The 15676-nt window shown below is 43.8% G+C and overlaps 1 protein-coding gene and 1 pseudogene across 1 annotated transcript in view; both read left to right on the forward strand.

The window, feature by feature from the left end:
- Window positions 1-15676, forward strand: part of PPFIA2 (PTPRF interacting protein alpha 2) — a 270632-nt gene that overhangs the window by 156464 nt on the left and 98492 nt on the right. The gene's annotated exons all lie outside the window — the stretch shown is intronic.
- LOC136657860 (5S ribosomal RNA) lies at window positions 11255-11371 on the forward strand (annotated as a pseudogene).

The raw sequence follows: 15676 nt of genomic DNA on the forward strand, positions 1-15676 counted from the left end.
CGATAGTCGCTGATTGATGGCCAAGGTGTTTAATTAATGGCTGGAATGCTATTCCATGCTCTTTGCTTTTAACACTCTTTTAATAACATTTTAGATCAGTGGCTGCTCTGTTTGTTTCTGTGGGGTGGCTCTATCCTCAATTTCTTTGTCATCCTTGATCAGGAACATCTGTTGAAATTAGAAACTGTTCTCCACTTCTCTGTGGTGGATTGTTGAGTATGTCCTCAAGTGTGTTATTGTAAAAGCCAGAAAATCTTTCCTGTGAGCCCTCCAATTATGACTATTATTTTAATCCTATTTACACTCAGCAATAAGAAATACTAAACAGGCCAAGCCAAGTGTGAGCCTGATTTTTTTTTTAATGCATAATTACTTTAGCAAGCAGGCAACTGCAATAAAAATAGAGGCTCTTTATGTTTTATGGTACATTGGCATACTTCTGCCATAAGAAATAAATGGGCATATGAAATTTGTTTTGTACCTTTTAGTTTGTTTTGTCATGGTCCAAAGTCCTTGGGATTTTGTCCCCCCTCTTTTCAGGCCTGCTAATCTGTTCCTGAAAACAGCCCTTATAGTGAAAATCTGGACGACGGGTACAATTACTGTATGAATTTCAGTGGGAAAAATTCTAACGTGTTCCAGAACTATTTCAAGTTCACTCAAACGTCACCCTAAATGCCTCGTAGCATAAGGAAAAAGTTGTGTGTCAAAGTAAAATAAAATAAGTGACATGTAATGACAGTATACAGTGTGAAAAGGGTTCAAGTTGACAATAAAAATATTTCAGATGTTCTAGCGTCACATAACGAGGTTTAGCACCTCCAGGGCCTCCTTATATCAGAAGTCTTGGTATGGATAAAGAGGGATGGTCTTTATCCGTATCCTTTATTCTATGTCTCTAGTATGTATAAGTGGTAAACTGTATAGCAAAAGTACTTATAAGGAGGGAGGAGTGTATTTTTATTTGGTGAACTCCATTCAGATGACACCTCCTCTGCATTATTGACCTAGGAATTTTAATGCTCAGGAGAACATTTAGTTATGAAAGCTGTATTTTTTTTAACCTTTTAACACTGAACTGCCTACGGGATGAAAACTGTCAGATTCTTTTCAGCTCCAGTCTTTGTATCATGACATTAATGATGACAAGGAAGGCATTTTACATTTATAGTGCCTTGCTGCCTTGTTTTAGGTTATTTGTTTAAGCTTCTGTGCATCTCCATTCTTGTGTCCATCAAGTTCATCTAAAAATGATGTTCTGCCAGATTCCCAGTCCAAGCTCCGCCTGGAGAATTATGCCCACTTTTAGCTAATTAGCTCCCCTTCTTTCCTCAAAAATGACCCTGGTTCTGCCCTGCAGTACTGCTGGACCCCACCACCAGGGTAGCTCGCCTGTTTAACCTACAGAGCTCCTCCTTCCTGCCAGCAGCCTCCGGCCACTACAGCAGACCCTTGGTCCTCAGCAGGTCTTGGGCACAGCAGCCAAACACCAGTCTTAGTGTCTCCAGTAGTTTCTGCTCCAGCAGCTTCCAAAGTCCATTCACACATCAGTCCATTAGCCATCAATTCCTCAGTCCATGTCTCCAGTCTCCCCTTCCTCAAGCTTTCCTCCTTCTGCTGCCCACAAACCCTTCCTGCCTCAGGTGCTCCTTATATCCCTGAGGGCCATATTGCCTTCAAGTGGCTGCAGCTGTGCAGCACACTCTGCTGGATGCCCAGGCCTTACCCTTAAAAGGGCCACTGCTGACACCACATCTACCTCCTCGCCAGATCTTCCACGATTCCAATACAAATGGTCCCCTACATCCAGAATTTATTTTAATGTGGAGCACTCAACTGGATATGTCATAGAACAAAAATACATAAAACAAACAAATCTAAAACCTGACCTGCAGTTGGTGTCGTTCCTTTAAAACAGTGGTCTCCAAACTGGAGACTGGTGTGCAAAGAAAAAAGCCTCCCTGGTGCAACCAGAGCTTACCGTTCCACGGAGAAGTCTGCCACCCCTGTTCCTGTTCTCCCCCAAAGTTTGCACCACCCGGCTGCGTATGCCCAGAAATCCGGGTGAAGAGTCTGCGAGGGCGGCAGAATGAGGAAGTGGCCAGACCACGCAATCTTTAGGGAAGATCAGGAACAGAGTTCATAAGCACCCCTACAAATGGTAAGCTTCACATGGGAGAGGGGTTTGCATGGGCACCAAATCCAGCCCATGGCTGGGGTTTGGCTCCCGCTGCTTTAAAGCAGCAAACCAGTTCTACTATGTGTTGTCCTATTTCCAAGAGCCACAGTCCGAGGAACTACAAAACTTGATCTGTAAGCCTAGAGGGGCTTTAGATTTGTGTGTTTGTGTGTGTTTTCAAATGCCAGTCTCTCTTCCCCCTCCTGTGATTCATGACAAACTGACTTTTAAACCCTCCTTGTTTTCAGAAGCAACCTGTGATAGGTGTTTAAAGGGGGAAAAAATCTACTGGGCTAGCACAAGAACTGTGAGCCTGAACAGCAATTTGGATCTCAGCCATTGTATGTGTGGGTCCAGGGCTATTCTTAGAACCATTTTATTAACCTTTAAGAGGTTAATTCCTTAATTGGGCACATTTAAAGCACTTCTATAATTCTCATTAACACATTAACAGCTATTTGGATCCCAGCCATTGTGTTTGTGGATCCAGAGTGATTCTTGGAATGACTTTACTAACCTTTACAAAGTTAATTCTTTAATTGGCCACATTTAAAGCACTTCTATAACTTTCTTATTAGCTACAAAAAGAGTGGACTTCTTACCCCCATATGGCAACACTACATAAATATAAACTATTTTTTTCCCAACTTTTTTTCCACCAAAAGTTGTGGCTATTGTCAGTTTCACAACAAATTCCACCCATAAGGGCAGAGAATCCCTTTAGAATTCATTAGAGATGGAACTTAGATGAGTGAATAAATGAATGAATGGGCTCATTCATTCAACCTCTCTGGCCCTCAGAACACCTTCCAGATGCAACCAGAGCAGAGTTCCGGTTGTGTTTGGTCAAGTGGGCTTTCAGAGGCTTTCAGGGACAAGAGGCTGGCCGTGAGCCAGATAGAGGCTTGCCACGGGCCACATCTGGCCCCCGGGCTGGGGTTTGGAGACCCCTGCTGTAAAGGTTATTTGGCCATAGTGCTCCTGCCAAGTAGCAAATTGCTGAATCTTTGATTCACGTAGTCTAATCCAATTGTCTAGTCTAGTCATACTCTCGTCTAATTGTCAGTTTCATGACCCACCAAAAATTGGGTGCTGACCACTGGTGGGTCATGGACCCATAGTTTGGGAAACACTGTTCTAGGGCTAAGCATCTTATAAGCTTGGTTCATCTTCACTGAGGGCTCTAGCCATGTCCCAGCCCTGCCGCAAGTGCTGAGGGTTCAAAGGGAAGACTGGTGAGGTGAACTGTCTGTTGGGTGAGACTTTCAACCAGTGCTCATCCTGGCCAACTTCTGATGACATCCCTTCTCATCTCATTGCTCTTACTCCTTTCCTTTCTGGGCATCAAGAGCCATACGTACAAAATAATGCATCTGCTGCAGTTCAGCCTTCCTTCGTGTGGTGAGCCACACTCAATAGTATGTACTTTTTGATGTCCTCCATACTCTCCAACTCCAGCAGTTGAAGTGTTCTGATTGTTCAGGAACCCCACCTGTCTTCATCAGACAAGCTTCTTATAAGTTACTTCTGACCAGAGATGCTTACACATCCTGCGAATAGATGTACGCAGTCTCAAGAGGCTCAGAGGACCCTCTTGAGGTGTGGAGAGCTCTGCTCCCCTCACCTCTGGAGGATAGGGGGGAGGTGTTCACCCATATCTGCGGTTTCACATGACCGGAATGGAACCCCCACAGATATAGGGGCACACCTGTATATTTTGGTAAGAAGAACAAGTGTCAATTATATTGTTCCTGAACAGGTGGTCCACAGCCTGGATGAATCAAAAGATATCATAACAGGATTTGGTCCTGTGTGTTCAACTGTTTTTATTCTTTTTGTTCTCCTTTTTTTTAATAATAAAAAAAAGCTAGTATCATAGAAATATGGCAAATATAAAGCATGTGTTTCATAAGGTCTCACATTTCATTCTGAATTGGTTCCGGTTTCTGATTGATAATATTACGTAATCAAAGAAAATATTAACACAACAGTTTGGCTGCATCTTTTAGTGGATGCCCAAGGCATGCCAAGTATAAGCTAATGGAGCTGCCTTCCATGCCCAGTTTTAATAGTAGCAGAGTCTTTTCTAGCCAATATCCCCCTTATTAACATTTTCATTATAGAGAGTTATTTTGATCAAAAGCTCAGCTGTCATAAATTTAAAATCCCATTTCTTGTGACAGTTAAGATATAAACTCAAAGGATGCTTGAGTTAAAAATGGTGATGAGGTCATGGATACGTAGAAGAGTTGTTGCATTCTGTAGAGTAGCTCATGACCGTAAGGGCAAACATAACTTTAAAAAAAATATCCTTTAAATAAAAAAGAAAACATGGTTAATTTTTGAAAACAATTCTTGTACTTCAGTCTCATATTTGCCCACAAGAAACACATAAAACTGTTTTGCCACAGCTCCTCCCCACTGGGCCTCGTGCCTGCTTAAGGCTGGTTAGTTTCCCTTTTGTTAACTCACCAGGGCAGTAAGCGCATGTCAGAGTCAGGTCCCAGTCCAGTAAATGCAGATTGCCAAATCACAGTCCAAAGTCAATATGCCAGGTCACAGTCCAAGATTCAAAGTCCAGGTAAGCCAGTTAGTCAATGCAAGGTGCCAAGTCAGAGTCCAGAAACAATATGCCAGGTCACAGTCCTAGGTCAAATTCTTAGTTAGTTAGTTAGTTAGTTAGTTAGTTAGTTAGTTAGTTAGTTAGTTAGTTAGTTAGTTAGTTAGTTAGTTAGTTAGTTAGTTAGTTGTCTCATCTCTTTCAACCATTCACTCCTCCTACAACCCACACCACTAGTTCCTTCAGGTGCTGTTTATATGCTCCCGGGTTCACTTTAGCCTCTAGTGGCTGCAGCTGTGCAGCACACCTCCAGCTACCACCTGGGCTTTAATCCTGCATTTACTTAGAGCAAGGGACACTGTGAACACCACACCCTATCTCCTTGGTAATATGTTCCGCGATGTTACTACAAAAACTGATGACCTGATAAATGGATTTGGAGAAGGCAGCAGGGATCGAGCCACATTCCCGACCTAAGAGTTGAACATCACCGGCGGATCCATTAAGTTTACGATGCAGCTCATGTAAAGTGGTGAGGTGCAGGGAGCAACAAACGGATTCGGAGTATGTTCCACCTGAGTCTGGTGCCTCCTCTTCCAGCCTGCCATTAACTCTGATCTTCTTCCCTAATCCCATAACTAGTTCCTTTCTTGCAGGGTCCCATTCAACAAAACAGGAAGTGCAGGACATGCTGGGAGCTCCTATCTTCACACACTTCCTATCTTATTTAAAGGGACAACATGAGGAGGTAGAGGGGTGAATTGCTGCCTCCCATATGGATTTTGAGGGGTACATGGTGGTGGCATGTCAGGGGCTTTGGGTCAGGCAGCAGATCAGCTTAGGCTGTGAGGGGTTTCCATCATGAGACTTTCACAACACCTACCCCTTCTGGAGAGGATAGGAGCGCTCCAGCCCTTTCTCTGATTTCTTTGTTACCTGACTGCTGTTTACCTGTGTAAGGCTTCTCCTTTCCAGGCTCTTTGAGTAAAGTGGTCTTTCCATTTTATACTTTTTTCATCCTTCGAAGTAGTGCCCTTGCCTGGGATATGACACACAAGATAGGGCTGCCATGGGGATTTTTAACTACACCTCTTCGTGTTCCTGAGGCTTGGGGTTTCATCACCAGCTTGTCAGATGGTGCAGGGAGCTACAATCAGAATATGGGCCCCAAAAGTCCAACTGCACACATGGCTCTTCCCACACAGTTCTTTGAATCCACACCAAAGTCTTTAAATCTCTGTCAGAAATGTAAATGAAGGTAACGCATTTTACAAAAACATGGGGTCATGTTGAATTAACAACAACAACAACAGTATTTATATGCCGCTTTTCAACAAAAAGTTCACAAAGCGGTTTACAGAGAAAATCAAATCTAATGGCTCCCTGTCCCAAAAGGGCTCACAATCTAAAAAGATGCAACACCAGCAGACAGCCACTAGAAAAGACACTGCTGGGGTGAGGTGGGCCAGTTACTCTCCCCCTGCTAAATAAAAGAGGAGCACCCTCTTGAAAAAGCACCTCTTAACCAGTTAGCAGGGGTTTAATTAATTAAACTCTCGAAGGGATTAGCTCAATGAATTATCCATTTTCTGAATTGTTTTGGTTTAAAACATCTGATTACCGAAGCTTCTGTATTGAGGTTAAAATGGACACTAATGAGCCCGGACTCTTCTTCAGCTGAATCCTTTTTGAAATTGTTTAAATGGCCATTTTTTTTAACTTCCAAAAAAGATTGTATAAACCAGGGGTTTCAAACACAAGACTTACAGGGGGAATTCAGCCCACAGATGTTCTTTATCTTGCCTGTGAAAATTGGAATTTCCCAGCACCACCATCAGTGGCTCTCAGCAGATGAGGTGTGTCTGCTGAAAGGGTGGCCCATGTAATAATTGGACTCGCCCATATCTTGAAAATATGATCAAGATTTGCGTATTTTCTCTTTGGTCATTTGCAGCTAAGGAGTTCCTTAATGAGAAAAGAAGAGCTTCTTTCGGGTCATCACCTGTTTAACTACATCGCTACCTGCTTAATATCACTTTCGTCCCTCAGCAGGCATAATGAATGCTGTTTGACTTGCAGTATAAAGCAAATTTGACACCCTGTTATAAACCCATCTTTGTATTTCAGGCTTTTGCTTTTACAAGACTGAATTTCAAAAAGTTACCTGTATGACAGGGTTGGTGTCAGAAGTTGTCCAGGTCAGGCATTGATTGAGGGTCCAAACCCATCATAGGGCCCACAGGCAGTCCAATCCTGAACTTCCCAGTGCCTGCTGGAGCAGCAGTGCCAAAGTGGCTACCACTGTATCCAGTGAACACCGGGAAGCCTCTGGGATACTCCTCTACACCTTCCCCCAGGGCAAGCCCCAAGCCCTGCAATGGAGATTCTCAAGTCTGAGCTGGCTATTTTGCTAGCTGTTTTTCCTGGGGATCACATTGCTGCCTTCCAACCTCCCCACCCTCTTTGTCATTTATTATTTTAAAACGTTTCAAAAACTTTTTGCGACCCACCAAAAATTGGCTCGCAACTCACTCGTGGGTCCCAACCCACAGTTTGGGAAACACAGCTATATACACTTTTGTAGGAGTAAGCCCCATCAAACTCATTCAGGCTTATTTCTGAGTAAATAAGCATAGGATTGGGCTCTAACACCTTCCTTGTAGTATAAGCTTTCATGCATTACTCCATCAATATCATCATTTAGCAAGACAGTTCCATTCAGAGAGTTGTTCTGTTAGTCTCTTCTAAATAGAATATCACAGTGTTTCTCAAACTGTGGGTCAGGACCCACTAGGTGGGTCGCAAACCAATTTCAGGTGGGTCCCCATTCATTTCAATATTTTATTTTTAATATATTAAACTTGATGCTACCATGTTATGTGACTGCATTTGGGGAAATGTTACAGACCTGTACTTTTAACAAGCTACTATGTATATTATTTTAACAATGATAGTCAATGGGACTTAATCCTGGGTAAGTGTGGGTAGGATTGCAGCCTAGAATAGTTAACAATTTTCCTGCTTGATGATGTCACTTTCAGTCATGACATCACTTCCAGTGGGTCCTGACAGATTCTCAAGTGGGTCCTGGTGCTAAATGTGTGAGAACCCCTGGAATATTAGATATGTCCAAGTAGACGTACTGTTGTAATTCTTCAAGTAATTAATCTTAATTTTAAAAAAATTAAAAGTTGTGTCCGAAGTAATTGTTCGTCTATAGAATTTGGTTCATACTGTAGCCTTCAGTACAAGGCAGTTGTACTCAAAAATCGTAAACACAAGCAGTATCAAGTATGTCATGATTGACCTTCTCCTTGTTTCATTGGGTTGTATAATTAAATAATTTCCTCTTCCCATCCTTCACTTGTATGAAGTGACAATACGGCTATTGAGTAGTTTGATATTGGAATCTGTCCAGAGGCAAACATTCAATGATGCTATATTTTTCCATTACTCATCTGACACAATTCCCTCCAGCCAGGGTGAAGTATTTAAAATTGTGTATCTTTTGAAGATCTTGATTTTAAAATGCAGTGATGGCAGCTCAAGTAGCTGAGATAAAGTAAAGATTCCTTGATCGTATATAACAGATTTTCGGCTTCCATTATTTGTTGGGCCTTGAACTCTCCCAGTGTAACTTTTAATCACACATCCTATATGTTGAGTGTCCTACAAGGGGAAAAAAATGACCCTAACTACAACTGCTGAGGCAATTGTTTCTCGCAAGTTTTAACGTCCATACAAAATAAGGTCTGAATAACTCAACTTGAAAAGCATCTATTTTTACATCTGAGGGAATGGTTCGGGTCAAACTCAGCATGATTCTCAAATTGTGTTAGGGTGACTCAGGTCCACTTCCTATCAGAAAAGCATCTGACATAATGTGGTATCAGTGGCACTGGTTTTTGAGAAATCAAGTGTTGCAAATTAAAGGGGGAGAAAGAATGAGTCACGTCCCTGCTTCAGAAAAAGAATTATTTTAGAGGAATTCATGGGTCATAATAACTCTAAATGGTACTCTAAATCGATGGTAAGGCCACACCTGGAGTATTGTGTCCAGTTCTGGTGGCCGCATCTCAAAAAAGACATAGTGGAAATCGAAAAGGTGCAAAAGAGAACGACTAAGACTGGGCTGGGCACCTTCCTTATGAGGAAAGGCTACAGCATTTGGGCCTCTTCAGCCTAGAAAAGAGGTGCCTCAGGGGGGACATGATTGGGACATACAAAATTATGCAGGGAATGGACAGAGTGGATAGGGAGATGCTCTTTACACTCTCACATAACACCAGAACCAGGGGACAGCCACTAAAATTGAGTGCTGGGAGGGTTAGGACAGACAAAAGAAAATATTTCTTTACTCAGCGTGTGGTTGGTCTGTGGAACTCCTTGCCACAGGATGTGGTGATGGCGTCTGGCCTGGACACCTTTAAAAGGGGATTGGACAAGATTCTGGAGGAAAAATCCATTACGGGGTACAAGCTATGCACAACCTCCTGATTTTAGAAATGGGTTATGTCAGAATGCCAGATGCAAGGGAGGGCACCAGGATGAGGTCTCTTGTTATCAGGTGTGCTCCCTGGGGCATTTGGTGGGCCGCTGTGAGATACAGGAAGCTGGACTAGATGGGCCTATGGCCTGATCCAGTGGGGCTGTTCTTATGTTCTTATGTTCTTATCCTGAGACCTCCAGGCTGCAGGTTTCACCATCAGGATGCAGTGCAAGCCACAATGGCTCCTCTGCATTGCTGCAGGGGAATTTAGTTAGGATGAGACTGCCCATCCTTTGTGCACAATAGCAAGCTATGTGTCCACAATGGCAGGCTCCCCAACTGCCAGAGAGGACCAGATGGTTGATGATAGGTCAGAAGACAGAATAAATTTGGAAGGGGAAACTAGTAAATACAGATCTATATTCATATTTTGGGGGGCTGGGGGATAAGAACAGGCCCTCAGTTTGGCTGTACTTGTCATAAGAGGCAACTAAACAGCCACGGGGTAGATGGGACTCATCAGCCTGGGAAGGCAGCTCATCTGAGAGAAGGAAAACTCTGATCCCAAACCTCCACTGCCTTGTGGCTACATCCAGTAATGGAAAAGGCTTCAGGAGTCCACCTCGAGGCAAAATCCGGAGCCGGAGTCCCTGAGGCAATTCGTGGCTGAACACAGTCACGTCCTGGCAACTCCTGCGACGCCGCTGGAACCAACCGTATTGGCTTCTGCCTTTCCATTGGACCATTTCAGCGATGTGGAGAGGGGGGATTTGGAGCATGGATAACAGTCCATATCTACCTTACCCAGGCTTCGCGCACTGGAGAGGACACTCTGTTCCAGAACCACCATTCAGAGCGCGATACCATAGTCTTCTGAGACTGAAGGATGCCAATATTGATTGATTCATATTTTTATATATTCATATTTTTAAGTTGATAGTGATTCTTGTCAGATATGAAAGTGCGGCGTTCACAAAAAGACATTTTACTGAAAAATATAATTGCAACATTTTCCCCCCACAACAAATCACATGCACAGGTACCACCAGGTCAGATTGGGACTGGTTGAAGTCCCCTCTCCCTTTGTTGTCACAGTGCAGATCAGCTTCCCCACATGCCCTGTTTATGGGGGAAAGATGGAAAGTCATAGCAGGACCAATCTCGTCTCATCTGATTTGGCCCTTAGCCAAACCACTATCTGAAATACCAACATTTTAAGGATTACTGTGATGATGAGGCTTACTCATCAAACACTTCCTAGACTCTCTCTCTCTCCTTTTTTTTCCTAGAGATATCAATTTCATGGCAGACTTAATTAACAGATCTGTTCCCAATTCAGGGTGCGTGAAGATTTTCCACATTGAGCTTCTAGCTCCTCAAGTTTACAACTGTCCACACCTCAGCTTGACAGTTCAGTGATGCTAGCTCACTTGGTCATTGAATAGAAAATGTTTGGAAATTAAAACTCTATTCCCAAAAGAGATTTCTAGATAAAAAATAATTCTAGATATGCAGAGTGAAAGAGAAAAATTTGAATCTGCAGACAGATGCCAACAGACTGAGCAAGAATTCTGTGTGTGTGTGGGGGGGGGGGGTTTAAGTGTATAGAGCAACTGTTTCCAAGCATGTGTTATATGAATCAGATTTTTGGGGACACACACATGGACACACACACATGGACACACACACACACACACACACACAAGAATCTGTGCACTTTGTAGGTCTACTTCTCATTCAAAGAAAAGTGATAAAATGTTGGCAACCTTCAGTCTCGAAAGACTATGGTATAAAGTGATAAAAAGCACAAGGAAAAAAGATGAGAACCATTGATGGCTTAAGCTTTTTCACACCATATGAAACCATGTATGTGTAACACATGGAAGGGGAGCAGGGTAACACTTGCTGTCCCACCTCTCCCAAGTTCATCAGGTCTATGTGCAGAACCTACAAGATGCTTTTGACAGTCAAGGACCCTCCATTTTGTAGCGTTCCAGCCTGTGAGTGCAACATATGTAGGTTCCTTAGCAGCAACTGTTACCCTGCACATGCCCGATCTCGTCTGATCTCGGAAGCTAAGCAGGGTCAGGCCTGGTTAGTACTTGGATGGGAGACCGCCTGGGAATAGCGGGTGCTGTAGGTTTATACCATAGTCTTTCGAGACTGAAGGTTGCCAACCATCTCCCTATACCGAACACTATCTCCCGATCTTGTCTGATCTCGGCAGCTAAGCAGGGTCAGGCCTGGTTAGTACTTGGATGGGAGACCGCCCGGGAATACCGGGTGCTGTAGGCTTATACCATAGCCTTTCGAGACTGAAGGTTGCCAACCATTTGTAACATACAAAGGCTCCTTGATGCAGAGGAGTTAGAGGTGAGCACAGGGGGTAGCCCAACCAGGAAGTCACTTGAAGTGTTTGTGTGGAGCAGTACCCTTGTGCACCCTCAGAGGGGCAGTGAATGGATGAGCCCCCAGCCCATCAGACCTCTGCCCTCTCCAGCCCACTGCTCCACTGGGTGCGCTGACCCCCTTCTGCTGGCGGCAGCCTTCTTCTCCCTCCAAGTGCTGTTGGAAAAAACACAAGCTGCAGAAACTCCAAGTTGCATCTCACTGATGTGAGCACCAAGTAGGCAGAGAAACAAGATTTGGAGCCTGCCCACCTGTTCCCTGCACTTAGGAAGGTCACTGCACGCAGCATCCTTCTTCAGTTTGTAGCGAGTAAAACCAAGAAGGCTGCATGCAGAGGTCTTTGTAAGTAAAAAAAAAGGGGGATGGAAGTGCGCCCGGTCATTTGTCTACCTGTCCTCCATAAGAGGGGTGTGCGTGAGCAGAGTGGGTGCTGGATTCCAGTGGCGCAGAGGCATGCACTGCCCCAGATGGGAACTAACAGGTGTGATCCCACACCCCTCCACATGTTGTTTATACATGATTTCAGGTTCTGTAAATCAGGCTATACCCCTTGGGAATTGTTTGTGGACGCTTCCTTGAACTCCATTCATAGAAAGATGTAACCAGCCTTATTCTTTTGGAAGCTCCGTGTTTTAGTTTTTTTATCTATCTATCTATCTATCTATCTATCTATCTATCTATCTATCTATCTATCTATCTATCTATTCATTTAAAAAAATACCAAAAAATTAAAGACCTGAACAAGACCACTTCTTAATTGTTAAAGATTTTAATTGTTCTTGCAAGCCAGCAGTGCCTTTGTGAACTTTAAGAGTGCAGTTCTGTATGTCAGATGCTATTAGTTATGCAGCAATTTCTACCTTGAGGCCTCCTAAACTATGACTGACCATGCAGCATCTCTGCTGCAAACAATAATTCTAGATGACAGTATCCCTTTGGTTTCTGTGCATCTATGAGGCAAATGCGGAGCGGAGGTCGTTGTCATCACATGGTGTTATTATTATGTAACTGGTGAAACAAAAGCATAGATTCCTTTGCTTTCACTTGTGCAGATACACACACACTTTTCAAGATTCACAGCATCTAAGCAGTGATCCTTAGAATAATTTTTTTAACAAATAATATTTACCTTTGTTTTTATAAACCATGAATTCAAAACTGGCATAGTAACATGAGAAGAGCCCTGCTGGATCAGACCAAAGGCCTATCTAGTCCAGCTTCCTGTATCTCACAGTGGCCCACCAAATGCCCCAGGGAGCATCTTGCCCTGCTACAAACTCATCCCTCAAAACTCAAGCATTGCAAAAAAAAAATAATCTCATTTGAAAGCTGACAGGCAAACACGGCTTTCCTTTGAGGCATCTTTGGCTAAAGGCCAACTGATCCATCTCTTCCTGCCTCCTTTCAGTACAGAGAATCTCTTAGTACAGTGGTTCCCAAACTGTGCTTCAAGGCACCCAAGGGTGCTGTACGGTGTCCCCAGAGACCTCTTCTTATTGGCCCTCCTGGGTGCCACCATCTTGAATTGCCCAAGATCTTGTGTGATTCAAGACAGCAGCTCCAGGAGAGTCAGGCAATGGTTCCACAGCAACAGCAGGGTGCCATGACAGCACTAAGGGCGCAATCCTAACCCCTTATATCAGTACTTTCCAGCACTGGCATAGCGGTGCCAATGGGATGTGTGCTGCATCCTGCAGTTGGGTGGCACTCATGGAGGCCTCCTCAAAGTAAGGAAATGTTTGTTCCCTTACCTCGGAGCTGCATTGCCCTTATGTCAGTGCTGGAAAGCACTGACGTAAGGGGTTAGGATTGTACCCTAAGTTTGGGAACTGTTGTCTTAGAGCCCAATCCTATGCATGTCTACTCAAAAATAAGTCCCATTAGAGTCAATGGGGCTTACTCCCAGGGAAGGGTGGATAGGATTGGGCTGTTAGTAGCCAAGTATAATCCAGCATGCAGGTAAAAAGAAAACGTAACTTTTTAGGTTGTCTCCCATTGTACGTTTTTTTTTTACCATGAAGTTATGGCTTCCTAAAAATTCTGCTGCACTTTTTAAACCATTGGATCTGCTGATGCTGTTTTTACAGTGTTCTGCTTTGAACTTGATTTGACCGATACTTTAATACTGCTTGTTATGTTGTTGTTGGTTGTACTATTGTTTTTTTAAAATTGTGGTGAACTATGTGGTGAAAAGCTGTCCTGTTCTTTTGTTCTTGTTGTGAACCACTGTGAGTGCCATTCGCCTGCTGGAAAGGTATGGCAAAATCATCTAAAATAACTAAATGAGATTAAATAATCTGAACAAAGTTAGTCATGACTATGCACCACTGAAATAAATGAGACAAGTTAGTTGTGACTAACTTAAGCCCCATTAATCTCTATGGGAAAAGGATTGTGATTTTCTTGCTTCGCATCACCATCCCTGCCACTTGCCATGTCTTTAAAACTGCCCAGTTAGGAGGCTCTTGTAAGTTCTGCTTCCCCCCTGCCTGGCCAGAGAAGGCACAGTGGAGGGCAAAAGATGGCTGAGGAAGGCAGCAGTTATATCCCCAATCACGGGGGGGTGTTTGGGAACAGAATCACAGCAGCCACCCAGGGCCAGCCCATCCATGCAGTGACTAGAAAGTGCTGCGCTGAGCTGAAGATTCTGGGGAGTCTGAAGGGGTACACCAAGTCTTCCCCCTCCCTCAGTTCAAAAATGATTTGCTTCACGCTGGAATGGGCAATGTGAAGCAAATAATTCGCATGCTTGCCATGCTCCTCGCACTTCAAAATATTATCTTAATATTGCATCTCCGGCTTAGTATCCTAATAGATGCTGCCAACAATCTTCAATGCCTACATTCCATTATAGTAAAACATAAGTGGGTCCGTGTTATCCATGGAATCAGGACCTGTGGATTCCAGTATCTGTGTGTCCCAGAACCCATGGGTCGGACCACCCTGAACTGTTCCCAGCCCTCTGAAGCCTTTTAAGGCCCTAAAACGTCACTTCCAGTTTTTATGGAAGTGACCTTCCAAGGCCTTCCAGAAGCATTCTGAGGGCTGGTGCTGTTGTGTGTGGCCAGACAGCTCCCCTCACCTCCATAGGGTTATAGGGCCCCAAAATCTGTGGATTTCATTCTTCATGCTTGTCCTTAACTGCGGGGGGCCCTGGAACAAAACACCCCTGGATAATGAGGGTGGCCCTGTAAATGGATAGCCATTCTTGAGTATTCCCTCAAGAATGGCTATCCATTTACAGGCTATTTACGTGGCTATTCATTTACATTGTCATGTACAGTCAACACTGATTATTTTTATAGGATAACTTATAGATAATACTTTTAAAGAATCCCTAGCCAAATTACATCTGAACAGTAAAATGCAGTGGTGTGGCTAAGGTGGGTCGGGGGGGTACATGGCCCCCTCGCAGTGGAGTGGCAGTTTTCTGCCTTCTCTGCTGAGGAGGTTGACAGTGCTCACCGTAGTCCAAATGGAGCCATTTTCAGAGACAAGGGCTGTTCATGAGCTGGGGAGGGAGTGACAGCACAGGTGCGGGAGGGAGGGTTGTCACGCTGCTCTGTGACGTCATCCAACCCACTGGGGCCCGGCAGTGCAGCTGGTAGAATGTGTGTGGCATATTGTGACCTACCAGAAGAGTTTCAGAGTTTCTGACAGAACGCAATGTCCTCCCTGAAGAGAATAAGAAAAAGAATAGAATAAATATTGTCATTCTTAAGAATAATAACCATAAGTAAAAAAAAAATCAAAATAACAATAGGAGGTCTGGTGTAGAGGGTAGAGCCTCCATTTGCCTGAAGATAACATCTACAAGGTCGCCAGTTCGTGGCCACTGGCACCGTGCGACCTTGAAGCAGCTGACAAGCTGAAGCCGAGCTAGTGGGAGGATAGAGGCCAGAATGTGAAACCGGATCAGTGAGAAACACCTGAATGTTGTGGTTCTTGAAAGAAAGAACCTTCTTTCATTTGTAAAAATCCCTACGGGGATTTAAATAAGCCTGCCTATGTAAACCACCTTGAATAAAGTCTTGAATAA

Source organism: Tiliqua scincoides, chromosome 7 (assembly GCF_035046505.1).
Source record: "Tiliqua scincoides isolate rTilSci1 chromosome 7, rTilSci1.hap2, whole genome shotgun sequence".
Classification (NCBI taxonomy): Eukaryota; Metazoa; Chordata; class Lepidosauria; order Squamata; family Scincidae; genus Tiliqua; species Tiliqua scincoides.